The sequence below is a fragment of the Haliotis asinina genome, chromosome 14 (genome assembly GCF_037392515.1).
Source record: "Haliotis asinina isolate JCU_RB_2024 chromosome 14, JCU_Hal_asi_v2, whole genome shotgun sequence".
NCBI classification, from domain to species: Eukaryota; Metazoa; Mollusca; class Gastropoda; order Lepetellida; family Haliotidae; genus Haliotis; species Haliotis asinina.
The window spans coordinates 18,558,408-18,570,649 of record NC_090293.1 but is presented as its reverse complement, the minus strand read 5'-3'; the positions used below and the strand labels follow the sequence as shown (position 1 = coordinate 18,570,649).

The following is a 12,242-nucleotide window of genomic DNA, read 5'->3' as shown; positions in this document are numbered from 1 at the left end:
TTATCCCTATCAAAAGTTTACAATTTGGTTTACTAACAACGTAAAATCAGATGCTTTCAGGATCCGATTCATTGCTGCTGTTCGCTGCCAAGAAGTCCAAATAAGAAACATGGAACCATCTGTACATTGCTGTAAGACATTGCTGACCCAGGAAATGTCTAACAGCAACCTTGTCTCGGCTGTTTGGAGATGTTGACATCCAGTAGACAAAGGCGCACCCATACTCAATAATTGATCCAACCAGTTGTGACATGGTCACGTAATGCATTAAACAGATCAAGCTGAACAACCTGTAATAACACATGCTGAGTCTGTTCGCCGTTGGTAAATATTGGTAAACATTTCCAAAGAACAATCATGGAAAAAAATTGGTTAGCGTCATTTTTCCAATTTTCCTAATCAGGTTCTTATTGTGGATAAGTGTCACCTGCTTCTCTTTGTTTTTTGTGTTATTTAGAAACTGTACAAATTGTATTTGTGAACTTCACATTGAATATAATTAGAATATTTAACCACCAGTGAAGGTGTATTTGTTTGCATACAAGTATTTTGGATCGACACTTTGAGCACATTGTATGTGGATAAGGCGCTTTAGAAATATTCATTTATTATTTATTATTATATCATTTAAACAAGAAAATTTGGGGTTAAGAAATTTGTGGATTAAGTGTTTACTTGTGATGTCGGAGATATCCATTTCACACTCCTGTACACTGTGTTGATGCCTTTTGATAATTGCTGCATTATTGTCAGAATCACCCACGCACTCAGTAAACTAAACAATGTTTACAGAGATAAAATGACCAATTGAATGAGATAATTCAGACCACCTCAGGATGTGAATTTTTGTGATATCAAAGACCAAACTTCCAAACATCAGATTGTCTGCATGGTCCACTAGACTCGTAAGAAGGCCATAAGTATGAAGATTTGCATCAGAATTGAGGTGACATACGAGGTGGCTAAGAAAATCGCAGGGTCAGACTCACTAACTGTTGACACGTCACGGTATCCCAACTGCACAGATTGATACTCATGTTGATCACTGAATTGTCTGGTTCAGACATAATTATTAACAGACCCCCATGACATAGCTGTAATATTGCTGAGTGCAGTATTTAACAACAACAATCAGTCTTAATGTCTTGGAGCCTGCACAGTAAACATAATCAAACCAACACCAGTACAGACTACTGCTTTACTGAGCAGTAACACACATGTATCCCTATACAAGTACAAACCTAATCAGGGCCCACTTGCACAAAGCAATCTTAGCGCTATGACTGTCTTAAGCCTATGTTGAAGAATGGGAGTTACAATCATTGTAGCGCTAAGATCGCTTTGTGCAAGTCAGCCCAGATGTTGGAATCCTGTTTCAACCTCATCATGCACCAGTATTGTTCTTGGTTGGCAGCTGTAGGAGTTACCATCCCATTTCATGCAATACCTTGAAAATTTTCAATTTGTTAAAAAAATGGCTAATGTACTTCGCATCACCCAAACTGATGCTTTTAGAATAGCCAGATTTGTTTGTTGTGGATAACATGGCATTTTTAAGTGTATGTTTGCTCCTCCATCAGGTGAATAGTAGGCAATACCAAGGAGTCTATATACATAGGCGCTACAAAGGAAACATTTTTAACAACATTCAAGACTGAAAAAATAATGCAAATATGACGTCAGTAGTGTACTGAAAAAATATCTTAACTGGCTTGACGGAATACAGCACAGATAAGAAGGGGCCAGTGGTACACTAAACAACATGAGGAGGCCAGTGATACACTAAACAACATGAGGAGGCCAGTGATGCACTAAACAACATGAGGAGGCCAGTGATACACTAAACAACATGAGGAGGCCAGTGGTACATTAAACAACACGAGGAGGCCAGTGATACACTAAACAACACGAGGAGGCCAGTGATTCGCTAAACAACACGAGGAGGCCAGTGATGCCCTAAACAACATGAGGAGACCAGTGATGCACTGAACAACACGAGGAGGCCGGTGATACACTAAACAACATGAGGAGGCCAGTGATGCGCTAAAAAACACGAGGAGGCCAGTGATGCGCTAAACAACATGAGGAGGCCAGTGATACGCTAAACAACACGAGGAGGCCAGTGATGCGCTGAACAACATGAGGAGGCCAGTGATGCGCTAAACAACACGAGGAGGCCAGTGATACACTATAACAACACGAGGAGGCCAGTGGTACACTAAACAACACGAGGAGGCCAGTGATGCGCTAAACAACACGAGGAGGCCAGTGATGCGCTAAACAACACGAGGAGGCCAGTGATGCGCTAAACAACACGAGGAGGCCAGTGATGCGCTAAACAACACGAGGAGGCCAGTGATGTGCTAAACAACACGAGGAGGCCAGTGATGCGCTAAACAACACGAGGAGGCCAGTGATGCGCTAAACAACATGAGGAGGCCAGTGATGCACTAAACAACACGAGGAGGCCAGTGATACACTAAACAACATGTGGAGGCCAGTGATACACTAAACAACATGAGGAGGCCAGTGGTACACTAAACAACATGAGGAGGCCAGTGGTACACTAAACAACATGAGGAGGCCAGTGGTACACTAAACAACAGGAGGAGGCCAGTGGTACACTAAACAACACGAGGAGGCCAGTGATACACTAAACAACACGAGGAGGCCAGTGATGCGCTAAACAACACGAGGAGGCCAGTGATGCACTAAACAACACGAGGAAGCCAGTGATGCACTAAACAACATGAGGAGGCCAGTGGTGCACTAAACAACATGAGGAGGCCAGTGGTGCACTAAACAACAGGAGGAGGCCAGTGGTACACTAAACAACACGAGGAGGCCAGTGGTACACTAAACAACACGAGGAGGCCAGTGGTACACTAAACAACACGAGGAGGCCAGTGATACACTAAACAACACGAGGAGGCCAGTGATGCACTAAACAACACGAGGAGGCCAGTGATGCACTAAACAACATGAGGAGGCCAGTGGTACACTAAACAACATGAGGAGGCCAGTGGTACACTAAACAACATGAGGAGGCCAGTGGTACACTAAACAACACGAGGAGGCCAGTGATACACTAAACAACACGAGGAGGCCAGTGATGCACTAAACAACACGAGGAGGCCAGTGATGCGCTAAACAACTTGAGCACATGTTCTGAAATGTCGTGTTACCCACAATGTAGAAGTTGACATCCATGACTTTATTTTCAAGGTCACCATGACTCTTTGACCACTTTTCAAACTCTTGTTAATGCGATATCTCATGAACTGTTGTATCTACATTTTGGGATTGTGCATGCACCAGTTGATTTTTTTTAACTTGACCTATCTTTTTTTTTTGCACCCAATGTCTTTCAAATTTGAGGATGGCCTACACTGGGGAATTAGGCAGACACCAGTAAATTTCAGTGACCTTGATCTTATTTTCAAAGCGACCACACCACTTTGTCCACTTTTGGAACTTACGATAGTGTCATAACTCATGAAACACTGCAACCAATGGCCTCAATTTTGTCGACAGTCTGTCAGGGATAATCCGGAAGCCATTTATTTCACAAATCTTCTGTGTAAGCAAAAAGTAATGAATATGTTAGAAATAATTCATTCTTCTTTAGCAGCGGGGGACATTGCCAAATTAGTGTCAAACACTTTTCTCTGAATGTTTGTTTCTTGTTTCCATGAAAAACAGAGTGAGCTTGGTTAAAAAGGGCTCTCAAATTTGTGAGAACTTTTACATGGATTTAATCTTTCAGCAGCATCGACAGAGTAGAAATACATTCAAGTTGACACATGGCAAGCCCATAAATGAAAAAAATCATTTCTAGTCTTTCTTTGCTAAATATGAAAAGATGACGCCTCTAGCTTTATGCTGACACTGATATAGCAATATACATTGATCAGTGTTTCCTGAATCATATTTACCTGTCTCGTTAATATGTTATGGCCAGGTATATTTTGCAACAAAATAACTTAAATGCTGAATGTTTGATTTTGGTGTCATGACCATTGTAAAACTGATGGTTTTACTATGCTTATTTTTTTATTCTGTCGTGTTATATCACAATGTTTTATCAAGAGGCTGTTAACATTTCTAGAAAGGCAGTTCCTGCCAGAAAAATTTTTATTATGGCATATTGAGGATACATGTTTTCATAGGTCTTCCAACTACTTTGCAGATTATGATACCTTTCGCTATGCACTTACTGAAACAAATCATCAAAAATACCAGTTCAACCTAGGAAGTTAAAAAAAATGCACTGAAAAAAAAAGACAATGAAATTGGAGTTCAAGCAATTCACTAATTTAGCTCTAGCTCTAGAACAGTCTCCCGGAAGTCAAGAAATAGAAAGCAGAGGGCAGATAACTCCAGAGTACTGCCTTAAGTAATTCTCTGTAGGAAATGGGACCCATAATAACTAACACTAAAACCTTTGATGTTGTGACCCAATTACAACTACAGTGTAGCAGGGCGTGGAGTCATCCCACAGATGACATCCTTACCTTGTCAGCTTGCTGACAGGGTTAACCTCTTTGGTCATGTGGACAAGGCGTCCGACCTCGGATCAGAGGGTCCGTCGTTCGAATCCCAGCACGGGACTCGGAAATTTTGTGGCTGCTACAACAGCAATAATATTTAATAACAACTCTAATAACGGAAAATACACTCTGGAAACAGTTCAAATTTCAGTTCTATGATTATGTTCCAAGTTTTGCCAGCACCAATCAAATGTTCAGTGGGTTCTTCAGTAACCCATGCTTGTCATAAGAGGCAACTTATGGGATCGGGTGGTCAAGTTCGTTGACTCGTGTCACCATATCCCAGTGGGGACTATTAATGCTGTTGCTGATGTTGATCACTGGATTGTCTGATCCAGAATCAGTTATCAACATATAGCTGGACTATTCCTCATCACTGCGCAAAAGTAAACTCACTCACTCACCCACATAGTGAACATCTGACACACATATCACATGACTCCTAACTACATCATACAATAGTAGTAATATTGCAAAATGACATTTCAACCCTTCTCACTCGCTCAGTCACAGATGTCTTGACATCAAGCTGTTTCAACATTTTCAAACATTTCAGTGTTTCCTAGTCTGTGGCCTGAAAACAGATTGTCTATATTTTTCAGCTGAACACCATGTGCTTGCAAGCTGCATGCAGTTGGGTTAACATATCGTAACATCTGATCAAACCTGTTCACCTGTAAGTATAACCTTGATTTGATATACTCTGATTTATGTAACTTGATATGGTATGCAGGTTTTCCATACATGGTTTATGATCTTTAAAAAAGAATTAACACAAATAGCTATGACTACAATTTTTACTCCTGGCATCTTACTCTCACACTAATGTCAGCTTCTTCACATAGAGTAGGACAATTGTGTGATGATAGGGTCAAAGACTGATTGTAACTAAGAACGTTCTGTGGACCTAGAGCTTTTACTGGTCCTCTACATTGTCAGCTAAACACAACTAGATGTTCTTTAGAGGTGCAACGGTACGCCATGTCATGGTTTGGTATGTATCGCAGTATGCAGCTCTCAGTTCAGTACAATTTGGTTTGGTTCATTAACAATGAAATTTGATAAGTTGAAAGTCTTTTTTGAAAAGCACTCTCAGTTTGGTTCAAGTTCTGTGAAGAAATCTTGGAATAGTGAACCAAACGAAAGTGCCTTTCTCATTCATCCAATCGAATTAGCATGATTTGTTGACAACAGCAGTACATTTAGAATTTAATTTCATGGAATATTTGTGATGACATTCGCAAAGTGATGTGCATAAGGTGAGTAAGATGATATTTTCGGTATGAAAATGGAATGTACCATATTTTCAATGTGAATTCTGTGTACTGAACCAAAAACAAAATGCTACAGTATACTGTTTCAGCCCTAATGCTCTCGCTGGAAAATAATCCTCCCTTAATACATCCATGCACAAAGGTGATAAATCCTTACTTAAGGGTTTTACATCAACTCACAAACATGGGGGTCCTTGGGAGCACCAATCATTAGTTTTACAGACAATATGAGGGTGCTGTGAAGTAACGATGTACATAGATATAAGTGGTTGTGTACTGGTGCCTTTTGGTAGATTTGGAATTCTGAATGAAATATGTTTCTGCATTTTTATGGCAACACGTTCAACTTTGAATGAATTTGGTGACAGTGTAGTTTTCCCAGAGCAGAACTGTAAAACCTTTCAATATTTCTTGCACAAACTTGGCACATAGATTGGTCTGGTGGTGTACTGGGGCTTTTGGAAGTTTTGGAATTCTGAATATTGTTGAAATGGTAACGCAATAAATATTATTTTTCAGAATTCCTAAACTAACAAAAGTGGGTGATGACAACTGGAAAATATTAAAGGAATGCTTGAATTTTTCTCTGTTGCTTTATTTGTCGTTTGTCTCTCAGTATGCGTCATAAAAAGTAGGCTTATTATCTCTGAGTAAATCAACAATGAAAGCATAGAAATCTACATTGCTGGTACTGCAGACTTGTTTCAGGCGAGACATGATTCTTTAAGGGTCTGTCAGACAGGTTTTGGTTCCATATCCACAATCAGGAAAGAAAGTTTAGTGATACATTAGGGACATTTTTTACCTCTCCTTGATTGATCACATACTTGAAACGCAGTACATTTCTTCTTATTTTCCTTCATATTTATATTTGGGCAGTGGGGTAGCCTAGTGGTTAAAGTGTTGTCTCATCACGCTGAAGACCCGGGTTCAATTCCCCACATGGGAACAATGTGTGAGGCCCATTTTCTGGTGTGCCCTGCCGTGATATCGCTGGAATATCGCTAAAAGCAGTGTAAAACCAAACTTACTCACTCATATTTATATTTGAACCATTAATGACTAACTGCATAGATTGTGCCACCACTCACTGCAATGGAGGACTGTAAAATGAGGTTTTACATCTCTCTTTGCCATATTCTAGAGATGGGACACTAGAAATATGTGCTTCACACACAGTAGCAAAAAAAAAACAACACAAACGTCAATGTGTGGGTGATTGTAGTGAAACAGATGCAGCACACACAAAGCATCATTGACTAGTCACAGTTCAGTTGTTACAGCAGCTTGCTTTCTTAGAGCAGAAATACCGAAAAGCACTCATCACCATTTGCACATGATAGTCTGATTGTTTGATGGTTTGATGGTCTGATGATTTGATAGTTCAAACATCTCAGTCTGCTGGTCTGATAGTTTAAATATCTGATGGTCTGATAGTCTGATGGTTTGATGGTTTGATAGTTAAATGGTTTGAAAAGCAAAAATACTTGTTTGCCTTTGACAGCATTTGGTGATAGTGCTCTTTTCCAAACCAGACTTGGCACATAGATAGATCTGGTGGTGTACTGGTGCCTTTGGTAGTTTTGGAATTCTGAATGAAATATTTTTTGTGTTTCCATGGCAAAAAGTTTGACTGAATTTGGTCTGTGTACTCTTCTGCAGACCAGAACTTCAAAACCATTCAGTATTCCTTCACCAAACATGGCACACAGGTAGACCTGGTGGTGTACTGGTGCCTTTTGGTTGTTTTGGAATTCCGAGTGAAAGTTTTTTGCATTTCAATGGCAACAAGTTTGACTATGACTGAATTTGGTGGTAGTGTTTTTTGAAGCAGAACTGTAAACCCTTTGAATATTTCTTCCCCAGACTTGGCACATAGATTGGTCTGGTGGTGTACTAGGGCCGTTTGGTAGTTTTGGAATTCTGAATAAAATATTTTCAATACTCTCCTCCCACTTTGCCAACACATTTGACATGGTCATAACTAGTAGACATATTCATAAAGAGTATTTTGCCATTGCACAGGATATTGATGACTTCATCTTCTTGTTTCCATGGTTACAGAGTATTATAAGTTTGCATTTCTGTATGTTCCCATCAATAAACATATATGAAGGTAGGGTGTCCAGGATGCTTATATCGATCATATCAATGTGTTAAGAATGGGCTTAAGAAGTTCATAGGGCTATGAAAGTTTTAAGAATTTCTGGCCTAATGATTAGTGTCCAGATATCAGTTAAATTACAGTGTGCATGATTACTGAGTATCAATTTGCATTGGTGTACATTCGCAACAATAAACATATGTAAAGGCACAGTGTCCATATAAACAGGTTTCACACAAGAGAGGTTTCAATCTATGTTGATTCTGTGGCAGCTTGATAGAAAAGCCAATATAATTTTTAAGCCAGAAATATATGCAGCCAGTCAGTGCTGTTCAAAGCCATGACAACCTTTTATCAATAAAGTTAATATTTAATGATGTTTAACATGCACTTAGGACGTTCCGCGAAACGTATCAGAGCCAGTGTATCATGTTGCCAGTACGCAGACAGTCTGACATGTCACTTCACATAAAATATATATATATATATATATATATATATATATATATATATATATATATATATATATATATATATATATATATATATATAATGTGTTGCTGCAGGGTCATTGATGTCTTCTGTGGCCTGGGTCATGATCTGAAGTACATGTATTCTTAAACATTACGACCTATCATAAGTGTATACAATTTTTTTTCTCATTGTTTTTAAAGGACCCATGCTTGCCATTAAAGGTGACTATGTTTGTCGCTGACATGTCATCGGTTCCCAGTTGCGCAGATCGATGGTCATGCTGTTGATCACTGGATTGTCTGGCCCAGACTCGATTACTTACAGACCGCCGCCATATATCTGGAATATTGCTGAGTGCGGCATAAAACTAAACTCAATCACCCACTCACTCACTCAATGTTTTTGTGCAACTCTCACACGGTGCCAGGGATCATATCAAGTGATTAAAAAAAATAATTTAAAAAATAAATATAAATAGTGAACAGTTACAATAGGTTGCTATGTTACTGACTTATGAATGGCATAGTGTCGCAAATGCTTTGTGGACAGGGCCCAGACTTGTGCAAAAGAGGGATTTTCCTTTGGACAGACACTTAGTATCAGTTAATATTTTAAGTAGGTGATAGAAACAAATAACTCAGTTTATAAAAGAGACTTGATGACATCTGAGAACTTATGGAGAGTGCTTCATGAGGAGTAATAGCATCACAATCTGTACCAGACAGGAAACATATGATTCAGGGACTGTGAGATAGTAGTATTTTCTGCTTATGCAGATTTTGCAGGACCTGAGCCTTTTCCACAAAGTGATCACAGACCTATGACAATCATAAGTAGATAGATAGGATGTTTATATAGCGCACATATGCACGCACTAGTGCATGCTCAAGGCGCTGGTATTTTTCACTCGATCACTGGATGTCAATCTCAACAGCACATCGTATGTCAATCTCAACTCCCTGGGGAGTATACAACTCTTGCTGCCACTAGGTTTATTGTGGCTCTCTCATCCTAACAAGGTACCCAATTGACAGCTGGGTGGACTGGGACACATAGTCACAGCACTTTGTCCAAGTTTACTGCACGTTGCTGTACCCGCAACTAGGTGTATGCACGTGTTCATGTGGCCACCATCTGGTCATATAACAATGAATTCGTGGGTTCTTTTAAGTTCACAGGGTTGTTTACTGTACACTAGGGGTTGTGACAACACTGAAAGAGTCTGCACACTAAGTTGACTCCAAGGTTTTTACACCCGGTCACAGGTTCACTCGATCTGGGTTAAGGTCATCTGATGTAACTTGAGGATGATCTTCATCCCTACTTTTACTGTTAATCTCATTAAAAATCCTCAAGTCAAATTATGAAGTGGGAAGTTCCATTTTTGTATTTACGCATACTCTATAGATTTATACCTTTCTAGAGATGACTTTCACTGAAAAAGTGAAATGAAGTAAAACAGGTATCATATCTTTAATTTTACATTATTGCATCAAATGTATTGTAAATATACAAAGTAGTAATGTAGATTTTTCCTTATCCTGCCTCATGCTTATTGCTGATCTCCTCTTCCCTGGTGAAGGTAGTGGAATACCTCAAATCCCTTGAACTTCCCTTCTAAAAAGGAGCTGACATGAAATACACTCACCCATGTGTAGCTTCCCATATTCTCACACAACTGGTCATGTGACCGACTATGCTCTTTACTCTCTCCTTGTATATCGCCTGACACAAGAATATAGTATTTCAGCGTGCCTGAGCGAACAAAATTTGACAAAAAACTGCCTAAACATCTTTTATCGTAAAATAAACATCAGATGAAGTATGCTTCAAACTGAAAGATTTTGACCGTTCCATTCCAACATAGTCTTCGATTAGTTCCATCTGTCACATCTTTTGAGTCTTGCGTTTCATTTAGTGTATACAACCTTCATCTTTATATAAGATGCAGGATTAATATTTTGTATCCAGTTAACCCTGACAGAACAAAACTCTTGTCAGTCAAAATTAATTAAATATACTTGAGATGAATTTAACAGTTCACAATATCAGTTTCAGAACTTCAGGGATGTAAATGGTTTTGCATTGTTTTCTTCAAGGCTATGGGACGGCCTGGTGGTTGCAGCATAACACGCCACACCAAAGTCCCAGGTTTGATTTCGAACATGGGCTGCAGTGTGTGAAATTTTTGTCAAAAGCTGCATAAAGTATACTCCGTCGTGGCTTCTGAAACTGCAGAAAACATGTGCATATTGTTTTGCATTCAGTATGCATATTTTAGCATTGTCCGCAGATTTCATGGCTTCCTTTGCCATTCTATTGAACATGCTTTCTTGGAAACCAGGTGTTTCCACAGAGGATGTGCCACCACCTGCATTTGGATTTTGGCCTCATTTTTATTATCAAGGAACGATTTTAGACTGTAAGTGTGGTTCATGATTTCATTTCTGTGAATGTAAGTAATTTATTGGGTTCAAGTGACAAGTCACATGACACAGCAGATGCCAGTAGTGTATTCAGGACCCTGGTAGTGAAAATTTTTATCTCGTGTAACCCACCCAAGCCTTACTTACTCTCTCCTAAGTAGACTCGATGATGCGACAGGGAGTCGGGTAGGTGGAATGAAGTTAACTCCACTCTGTCACAAGGTAAATTCAAGTCATAAGCAGTTTTCCTGGCGCCTAACGCCAACCCTTAACACATTCTGTATGCTGTCATCAAATTTCCTGTAGGCCAGTACAGAACACTATACTATTTTAAGATAACCCTGCAGATAAGCCTGCACATATCTAAAGTAGGTCTTATTGATCTGAAAATATTGGATCAGGTGGAATGGGTTTTGTTCATACAAAATTAGTGGTGTGTATATCAATGTTTATACCTGTGATTTTATCCGTTTCTGGTTCGAAAAAAGTATTTGACAATTCCTGCGTTGCATATGTTACCCAATATCTCCGGAGTATGATTGTATTGATTTGCTGACATAAATGAAAGCTTGAAAGATGTGAATTAGTTCTGTGGTTGCGCAGCACGTTGTTGTGTTTGATCGTCTAATGCTCTTTTGCGGCTGGTGCTTCTTGGAATAGGGAAAACTTAGCGATGAGAGCAGAATTTTTGAAGTCTGTCAGGTAAACATATCTTTCAGATACATTATTTTTTTAAAAATCTTTTAACATATTATTATTAAATTACCATCTTCAAATGAATAAATGTGTATGGTATTACATTGCTTTTCGAAATGTTTGAACAATGTCGCAGCATAAAAGACTCAAGAAATGAGATTCATATATTTTACCCAACTGGGGAAATGAACACAAAGGATGTAGAATACTATTCTGATGTGTTCTAAGGGAATATCATCATCATCATCATCTTCATCATCATCATCTTCATCATCATCATCATCACCATCATCATTATCTTCATCATCATCATCATTATCTTCATCATCACTGACCAAACTCACTCACTCACTCACTCACTCACTCACTCTTTCTTCTGGTCAGCCCTTTCTGCAATGCTTGTAAGAAGCAAGTCTGGATTTCCCTGGGTTCTGAATTTCCCATTTGACTAAAGCTCCTTTTCAGTGTAAAAGGAATAATTTGTTTCTATCCAAAATAATTTTCTTCAGAGACTTAATGTAAAAAGGGTAAGTGAGGGAGTGTAATTTTGAAACCAATTTGCCACTCACATCTGGACAAACTGATAATGAGGTTTGTCATCCCTGTATGTGTCATACAAAAAGTTACGAATTTCAATTGTTTATGGCATTTTGCCGACAGAGAGCTATTGTTTGGGCTGTGTTTTTATACCCATAAAGGTCCGAGATATAATAGGTCT

General features: G+C 39.1%; 1 protein-coding gene across 1 annotated transcript in view; it reads left to right on the top strand.

The window, feature by feature from the left end:
• LOC137261292 (serine/arginine-rich splicing factor 7-like) overlaps window positions 1-12,242 on the top strand; it is a 41,444-nt gene that overhangs the window by 3,149 nt on the left and 26,053 nt on the right. The window contains exon 2 of the mRNA XM_067799015.1: window positions 5,153-5,226. The gene's annotated coding sequence lies outside the window, so the exon portion shown is untranslated. The remainder of the gene's footprint in view (window positions 1-5,152; window positions 5,227-12,242) is intronic.